Genomic DNA, 8858 nt, shown 5'->3' on the forward strand with positions numbered 1-8858 from the left:
GCTGAAAGACGGCGCCTTCATGTTCTCCGCTCAGGGCCAGCAAGGCTCTCAGCGCCTCTTGCCTCACCTCCTTCCATTGCGGACCAACCCGGACCAGATTGCGACATCAAGCCTTCAGTGAAAAGGGATCGCACATCAGCTGATGGCTGCCCTAGCCGGCTATTTCCTGCCCAGAGAACCCCAGTCCACATTTCACACAAAAAAGGAAAAATCTGAGCAGAACTGGGCTTCTGCGTCATTGCTGCCTGTCGGGCCCCTGCTGGCCGCCAGGCTCAGGTGCTCCGCCCGCCAAGCCCAGGCCCCCAGCCCAGCACCGCGGCCCCAGAGGTTCCCCAGGCCTGGCCCGCCACTCAGTTCCCGTCAGGTTGTGCCGGCTCCTCTCCTAACCGACAGCCACTCCCTCTTACTTTGTGGGCTCTCTCTCCGAATGCCTCCGCCTCTCTGATTCTCTCGCATTTACTGCGGCCTCAGTCGGCTCGGTGGGGAACCCCTGCTCGCTGAGCTCCTGGTGGGCCATGCCTGGTCCTGGAGCTGCAGGGCGGGCCTGTGCGGTGCTGGTGGAAGACTGGCTGCGTGGCAGCCTCTCTCACCGCTTGCCTCCTTCCTCTGCCGCCTGCAAACACTCCAGTCCCTGTCCCTTCACTATGGACAAGCCCTGAGGCCAAAATTGCTACAACAGCCCTGGTCGGTTGCTCAGTGGATAGCGCCTCGGCCTGCAGACTGGATTCCGGGTCAGGGCACAGGCCCGGGTTGCGGGCAGGGCGATCCCCAGTGGTGGGTGTGCAGGAGGCAGCCGGTCCTTGATTCTCTCTCATCACTGATGTTTTTCTCCCTCTCTCAGCCCCTTCCTCTCTGAAATCAATAAAAAATATATATTTTTAAAAATGCCAAAACAAACCCAAAAAGAAAAAGGGGAAAAACCCGGACCTGCCCACGCTCCACAGACAAGGCTCCCTCTGGAGGGCGCCCTGCAGCGCGCCCCTCCCACCCTCCGCTGGCAAACAGCGTCCCTCCGGAGTCCTGCGGCTGCTTTCTGGGGGGGACCTGGCTTCAGACCGTGTGGGGAGAAAGCCAGAGCCACGAGGGGAACCCAGGCCTGCCGGGTGCAGCCATGGGGCATCTCCATGCCCCAAAGTGTGGCCAGGAAGCCCCTAGGGCCCTGAGGATCCCGCCTTCCTCCCCCCCCCCCCCCCGCCCCCAGGCTGCCCTGAGCAGGTCCCGCAGTCAGTGCCACCCCCGCTGCGGTGATGGCTCAGAGGAGACCCCGCTCACTTGGTAAGTTTGCGACCAAGTCTGGTCCCCGGCCACGCTGGGGAGTGCCTGTCCTCCATGAAGGAACTTCCTTGATGCGGGGTGGCGGTCCCCCCGCCAGCTGGGAGCGCACCTCTCTGCTCAGCGTGCAACAGCCACCCCTGTGCAGGGTCCCCCAGATCTGTGCAGGGCGAGGTGTTCGCTGCCGGGGAGCCCAGCTCCAGGAGCGCCCACCTCACTGGCTCAGTGAGCAGCCGGTGCTCCCCAAGACAAGCTGCAAACCTGGGGGTGCGCAGCCCCGCCGCAGTCTGGAGGGCTTGAGGGGGCCCCCAGGGACACTGCCCCGGACTGAGGACCGAAGGAGCTGCCCTGGGGGTGAACTCCGCGGTGCCGGGAACCCTGCGCTCCCCAGCCTGCCCCCCCACCCCCCGCCCCGCACTGGGCTGGAGCCTTCCCTTGCGGTCTCATCAGACCCCCAGGCTCCCAGGGCCCTGCCCTCCCGGGCAGCCGTGTGGGCGGAGGGTTAGGCCCCGGCCCGGCCCCCACACTGGAGATCACTAGCTCCTCCTTAAGGCCAGTCTGTGTTCTTGGGGCGCCTGGGCGTGTGATCAAAGCCCGAGTCGGGGCGGTCAGTGGTTGGGTGGGGGCCCTTGGAGAGGCAGGCGCTGAGGTTTGCCTCCTCACTCTCCCTCGCGGTCAGCCGCGCGCTCAAAGCCCCGCTTGCCCCTCCGTCCGTCAGTGTGCGCTTCCCCAGGAGGGACATTGCCAACCATCACCAACCGGCAGAGAGAGCACACGGAGCTCGGGCCACTGCTGCCCAAGCCGCTCTGTTCCGCGAGGGAGCCCCAAGCCGCGCCGCGCAGCGCCAACCCCGGGAGAACGGGACTCGGGGCTGCCTGCCTGGCGGGGTACAGGCTGCCGCCCGCCAGCTCTCCGCCTCAGCCGAGGGGACCGAGAAGCACCGCCCACGGCGTCTGTCCCGGGAGAACCGCCCTCTGCCTTGCTGGGTGGCTAGACTGTTGCCAAATGCAGTCCCCGCAGGGGCCGCAGAGCTGGCACCCAGCCGCCTCAGTCCGTGGGAGAGGCCGCCAGCAAAGCCTGTGTAGGCATGCGCGGCATTCCACACGCGAGCGCCAGAGTCAAAAATTAATGAAGTGAAATGTTGCCATTGGCGCTTCATTCACTCAGGTTATCCAATGGCATGATTTGCACAGACGTGAGAAACATTGTTAAATGTCTACTTGGCTTTGCCCTGAAGCCTTTGTCACTGACCCAACATTTCCCCCAAATTTAAAGTGCAGAGCATGGGCTGCACATCAACCCTTGGGCCAGCGCGTGCTTTTCAGACGTTTGGCCCTGCTGTCTTCCTTTTGTTACCTTGTGTGGGTCCCTTCTGTATTTTGGATATTATCCGGTGTATCATTGGCAGATTGTTCCCTGGCAGTGGGCTCCCTTTTCACGGTGGTGGTGGTTTCTGTTGCTGTGCAGCAGCTTTTCAGTTGATGTGGCCCCATGTGTTTGCTTTCTCCTCACTGTCCTTTGCCCCAGGGGACGCACTGGTAAACATATTGCTACTAGAGAGAGAGTCTGAGATTTTGCTGCCTATGGTTTCAACTGAGATTTTTATGGTTTCACAGCTTACATTTATTTCAGTCTTTTATCCATTCATGTGCATGGTGTAAGTTGGTGGTCTAGTTCTTTTGTGTTTTTATTTTTTCTTGTTGTTGTTGTTTTGCATGTATCTAACTTTCCCAGCGCCATTTATTGAAGAGACTGTCTTGACAACATTGTATGCTCTTGCCTCCTTTGTCAAATATTAAATGAGTGTGATGGCTTGGGTTAATTTCTGCAGTCTCTGTTCTGTTCCATTGTCTATACGCCTACTCTTATGCCAGCAGCTGGCTGTTTTGATTACAGTGGCTTTGTAGTATAACTTGATATCTGGTATTGTGATCCCTGAAACTTTGTTCTTCTTTCTCGAGATTATTGCCGCTATTTGTAGTTCCATATAAATGTTTGGAGTATTTGTTCTAGCTCTGTGAAACATGCCATTGGCATTTTAATAGGGATTGCATTGACTCTATAGGTTGCCTTGGGTAGTATGGACATTTTAATGTGTTGATTCTACCAATCCATGAACATGGTGTATTCTTCCATATGTTTATATCTTCCTCTACCTCTTTTTTCAATATCCTATAGTTTTCTGAGTGCAAGTCTTTTACCTTCTTGGTTAAATTTATTCCTAAGTATCTTAATATTTTTGTTGCAATGGTAAATAGGATTGTTTGATTAGTTTCTCTTTCTGAGAATTTATTATTGTTGAATAAAAATGCCATTAATTTCTTGGTATTAACTTTGTATCCTGCTACATTTCTGAATTTGTTTATTCAGTGTAGTAGGTTTTTGGTGGATTCTTTAGGGTTTTCATGTCATCTGTGAATAATGAGAGTTTTATTTTCTCCTTTCCAATTTTTATCCCTTTTTAAAAAATATATTTTATTGATTTTTTACAGAGAGGAAGGGAGAGGGATAGAGAGTTAGAAACATCAATGAGAGAGAAACATTGATCAGCTGCCTCCTGCCCGCCTCCTACTGGGCATGTGCCCGCAACCAAGGTACATGCCCTTGACCGGAATCGAACCCGGGACCTTTGAGTCCGCAGGCCGACGCTCTACTCACTGAACCAAACCAGTCAGGGCCAACTTTTATGCCTTTTATGTTTTTTTCTTGTCTGATCACTGTGGTTAGCACTCCAGTACTATCTATAATAATAAAAGCATAATATGCTAATTAGACCGGAGTCCTTCCGGACAACCTTCTGGAAGAAGCTGGGGCTACGAGGGAAGCCCGGGTCCTGGGTGCGGAGGGAAGCTGGTGCTGGCAGCCGGGGGAAGGGAGGCCTGCTCTTGCACAAATTTTGTGCATCGGGCCTCTAGTGTTAAATAAGAGTGATGAAAGCAGACATTCCCGTCTTGTTCCTGTTCTTAGGGGAAATAGTTTCAGTTTTTGCCCATTGAGTATGATTTTGGCTGTAGGTTTGTCATATGGCCTTTATTATGTTGAGGTATAATTCCTCTATTCCCACTTTGCTGAGAGTTTTTATCAAAAAAGGGTGTTGGGTTTTGTAAAATGCTTTCCCTATGTCTGTTGATATGATCATGTGGTTTTTGTCATTCAATTTGTTTGCGTGATATGTCACATTTATTGATTTGTGAATATTGTACCAGCCTTGCATCCCCGGGATAAATCCCACTTGGTCATGGTGTATGATCTTTTTAACATATTGCTTGATCAATTTGCTAATATTTTGTTGAGGATTTTAGCATCTGTATTCATCACAATATTGGCCTCTAATTCTCTTTCTTTGTATGTCTTTATCTGATTTTGGAATTAGGATTATGCTGGCCTCATAGAAAGAGTTTGGAAGCGTTCCTTCCTCTTGGAGTTTTTGGAATAGTTTGAGGAGGACATGTGCTAGCTGTCTTTGAAAGTTTGGCAAACTGTTCTGTGAAGCTGTCTGGACCAGGGCTTTTGTTTGCTGGGAGTTTTTTTGATTACTGCTTCAATATTCTCCGTTGTTATTGGCCTATTTGGGTTTTCTGATTCTTGCTGATTCAGTTTTGGAAGATTGTATTGGGGGGGGGGAATTTGTCCATTTCACCCACATTGTACAGCTTGTTGGCATATGGTTGTTCATTAATAACGCATTTTATTTGCTTTTATTTATTTACTAGAACATGACAGAATTGCCCTGGCCTGTGTTGCTCAAAGGTTAGAGAGTCCGTTGACGCACTGTAGGGTCATGGGTTCAATTCCCAGTCAAGGGCTTGTACCTGGGTTGCAGGTTTGATCTCTGGCTTGGTCAGGGCGCATGTGGGAGGCAACAAATTGATGTGTCTCTGTCACATTTCTCTCTCTCTCCCCCCTCCCCCCTCCCTCCCACATTCTCTAAAAGGCAATGGGAAAAATATCCTCGTGTGAGGGTTTTAAAAAATAGAATATACAGGAATTTATCAGAGGGTAATTTACTCACAGGGGGTAGGGTCAGAGCAGAGGACCCAGTAGTTCTGCTTACAGTTGTAAGACCCCCAGAGGGAGACCCTTACTCTATCCCACGGATCGACGGCAACCCCAATCAACCGCAGGAGGCGTCACTTGATGCAAACAGCAAGAGGCTTTATTCCAGCGCACTGGGACCCAACTCGTAACTCACGCAAGAGCTGAGTTGAGCCCCAAGCAGAAAATTTTACAGGCTTATAAAGGCAAAAATCAAACATTGGGAGGGGTCACACATGTGAGGGGGGAAAAGAGGACAAAGCCGCCAGGAAATTCCAACAGGGCTTGTTAATAACGTGTAATGACAGGGCCTAAGTTTTCAGTCAACAGTCCCATCCGGTAATCTCATGTCCTGCTTTTCTTATCTGTCAGAGCACTATTTGCTCTGTCTGTTCTTAGCTCGGGGCTGTTTCATGGGACAGGTTTAAGGGTCTTGTTCCCATCACTGGCGGAGGGGGAAGACCTTGGAGAGTTAAGATAAAGACAGCTGTAAAAAAAAACTTTACTCTTTCAGCTAGGGTTTGCTTTTTTCCTGAAGCACCATTTTCCATTGTTGCTTTTTAATCTCTGGAGTTAAGAAGTCCAGGATTTGCCCAGATAAGATAAAGTAAGCAAAATTCTTTACCTTTCACAGTAATCTCGGCTGAAAGACCCTGTCACAGTCCTTTAAACAGCGGGGTCCGGACCGAGGGCGGACAGGCAGGGGAACACAGAGTGCAGAGGCCAGGGCCACCCGCCTGCCGGTCTTGTGCGGGATGATGGCTTGTGACCGATACTAGCAGCGATTTGGACTTCTCTCGGCGCCGCCATTGCCGCCATTTCTCGCAGAAACAGTTCGGGCTCCATCTGTGGGCACAGAAGCAGCAGCCGGGAGGGAGGCTCTGCTGGGCTCCCTGCGGCAGAGAGGTGACGGCCCAGCGCAGAGGAATCGGCGCGCGGTGGAGGCAGAGCTCACACCTGCGCGGACACGCGGGAAACATCCCCGCAGCCCAGAGGGGCGGCCTGAAAAGCAGGTGCAGGGATCCCGCCTGACCGTCACCCGGAAAGCAGCCGGCACTAGGATAACAGGTCGCTACCTGTGGATGGAAATGTACGTGACCGGTTCTTTTTTCACATCTGTATTGTTGAGCACCGATGTCCGCCATGGCCCCCTGCACCAGCTTCCCACCTGCCCCGGCCTTCACCGCCCTAGTGCCTGTGCCCGGGAGGCAGGCTGCCCAGCTTTCCTTCACCTCCTCCGGCCCCTGCCTCTGAGCCTGCTCGGCTGCTCCGTGTGTCCAGGCCTCCGGTTCCCGTGGCGCAGTAGCTGGCAGTCGCCACAGCCAAGCCCGACGCTGACGGTGACGGTGACGGTGACGGTGACGGTGACGGTGTGCACGGGAGCCCTGCTCACACGCATCCCAAGGAACCGCGCATCCAGGCTACAGAGCGGATCAAAGCGCCGCGCCTCCGCCCGCCCCGCCGGCCCCGCCCCGCCGGCCGCGCCCCGCCCCGCCGGCCCGCTCCCCGCCGGCCCCGCCCCGCCCCGCCCCGCCCTGCCCTGCCGGCCCGCTCCCCGCCGGCCCCGCCCCGCCCCGCCGGCCCCGCCCCGCCCCGCCCCGCCGGCCCGCTCCCCGCCGGCCCCGCCCCGCCCTGCCCCGCCGGCCCGCTCCCCGCCGGCCCCGCCCCGCCCCGCCGGCCCCGCCCCCGCCCCGCCGGCCCCGCCCCCGCCCCGCCCCGCCGGCCCCGCCCCGCCCCGCCCCGCCGGCCCGCTCCCCGCCGGCCCCTCCCGTGTCTCTGAGGAGAAAACAGCGCTCACCACTGCTCAAGCTGCCTTCTCTCTCACTTGCTGAACGTTGTTTTCTGCAGATAAGACCCACGTTTACGCATTTTTCATACGGAGACAAGAATAATACACATTTTGAGCTACTTTTAAAATGATATACAATTTTTTATTGTGAACTCGATAGTATGTGTATTCGTCCTGATGAATTTTCAGTACACTCGCTAGTTCTCTGTACATGATAGTTTCTATATTTAAAAATTTTAATTTATTTCTCATTTTTAAATATTTTTATATTCTTTATTTTTATTTTTGCATTTAAGCATAATTTTATTGTTGATAGTATTTACAGATATCTCCCATTTCCTCCCTTTATCCCCCTCCTCCCAGCCCCTACCAACCCCCCCTATCGCCCGTGTCCATGGGCTCTGCATAGAAGTATGTAAGTTCTTGAGTTTATCTCCTCTCATCCCCCAACCCCACATCGAGGTTCGTCAGTCTGTTTCATGCCTTCCTGCTTCCGGTCTTATTTGGTTGGTCAATTCATTTTGTTCATTGGATTCCACAAATAAGTGAGATCATGTGGTATTTGTCTCTCAGTTGGCTTATTTAACTTAACATAATACTTTCTAAGTCCATCCATACTGTCCCAAAGGATTAGAGATCCCTCTTACTTTTTTCTTTCTTTTGTTAGTCCTTAATTGAGGATATTTTTCCATTGACTTTCAGGGAGAGTGGAAGGGAGAGGGAAAACAGAGAGAAACATCAATGTGAGAGCAACACATCGATTGGTTGCCTCCTGCACAAGCCCTGACCAGGGCCGGGGCTAGGAAGGAGCCTGCAACCAAGGTACATGCCCTTGACCAGAATTGAACCCAGGACCCTTTGGTCCGCAGGCTGATGCTCTATCCACTGAGCCAAACCAGCTAGGGCAAGATCCCTCTTTTTTACTGTATTCCACGGTATAAATGTCCCACAGCTTTTTTATTTTATTATTAATTTTGTTACAGAATTTACTAGGTGACCAAAAAATACACAGGAGTACTCGGAGATTCAGGACAAACCCATTTATTTCCAGATGTTTCACCTGTACTAGCACCGTGACTCGGGGGTCAGTTCTCCAAATCCTGCGTCCGTTGAATATGGAGCAAGCTTTCCCGTTATACCCTTTGGTTTCTTTGTCCCCCAAATATTGATCAGACTTCCGGACCTTTCTCGGGCTCTGCAAAAAGCCACATGTGTTTGGATGGGGGACGTGAGATCACACCTAAAGGCCTGGCCTGGCGCCAGCGCTGATAACCCCCTCTGGGGGTTGTGTGCGGTTCGTGGTTTATGGCATCTGTAAAATGGGAGTATTTGGGTAAATAGGTCTTGGCAAGACCAGATAATTAAGGAAGGGGCAGTGAGTTAATTATTGGTTAGCAAGAATGTGCATTAGAAGGCAGGTTACTGGACAGATTCAGATTGCTAGCCCCACCCCCACCAAATGTATTTTTATGTTCCCCAACAATTTGACATCTCCAAGGTCAATTCCATCACATTGGCTTTGTCAGAAACTACCATGTATGGCCCAAGTTTAAAATGGAAACTATTATATTATTTCTCGTGTAAGAACAAAGCTGCTCTTTAAAGATATAAAGTCTCTAAGAATTTTTAAAAGTCTTCTTTATTCCTTTTTTTATATTTACTTTTATAAACCAGGAATGGTGATTGAAAGTAACCAAAGTTTTCTTGAGCAGTTATTTAAAACTAGTGGCTCGGTGCATGAAATTCGTGCACGGGGTGAGGG

The 8858-nt window shown here is 52.3% G+C and overlaps 1 long non-coding RNA gene across 1 annotated transcript; it reads right to left on the minus strand.

Moving 5' to 3' along the window:
* Positions 1-5407: 5407 nt before the first annotated feature.
* Positions 5408-6730, minus strand: LOC308238771. The gene is made up of 3 exons (XR_013959613.1): positions 6540-6730; positions 5933-6383; positions 5408-5770 (listed from the first exon to the last, which is right to left on the minus strand). It is a non-coding gene; the product is annotated as an uncharacterized lncRNA (long non-coding RNA).
* Positions 6731-8858: the final 2128 nt, after the last annotated feature.

This window comes from Plecotus auritus (genome assembly GCF_963455305.1).
Source record: "Plecotus auritus genome assembly, chromosome: 14".
Classification (NCBI taxonomy): Eukaryota; Metazoa; Chordata; class Mammalia; order Chiroptera; family Vespertilionidae; genus Plecotus; species Plecotus auritus.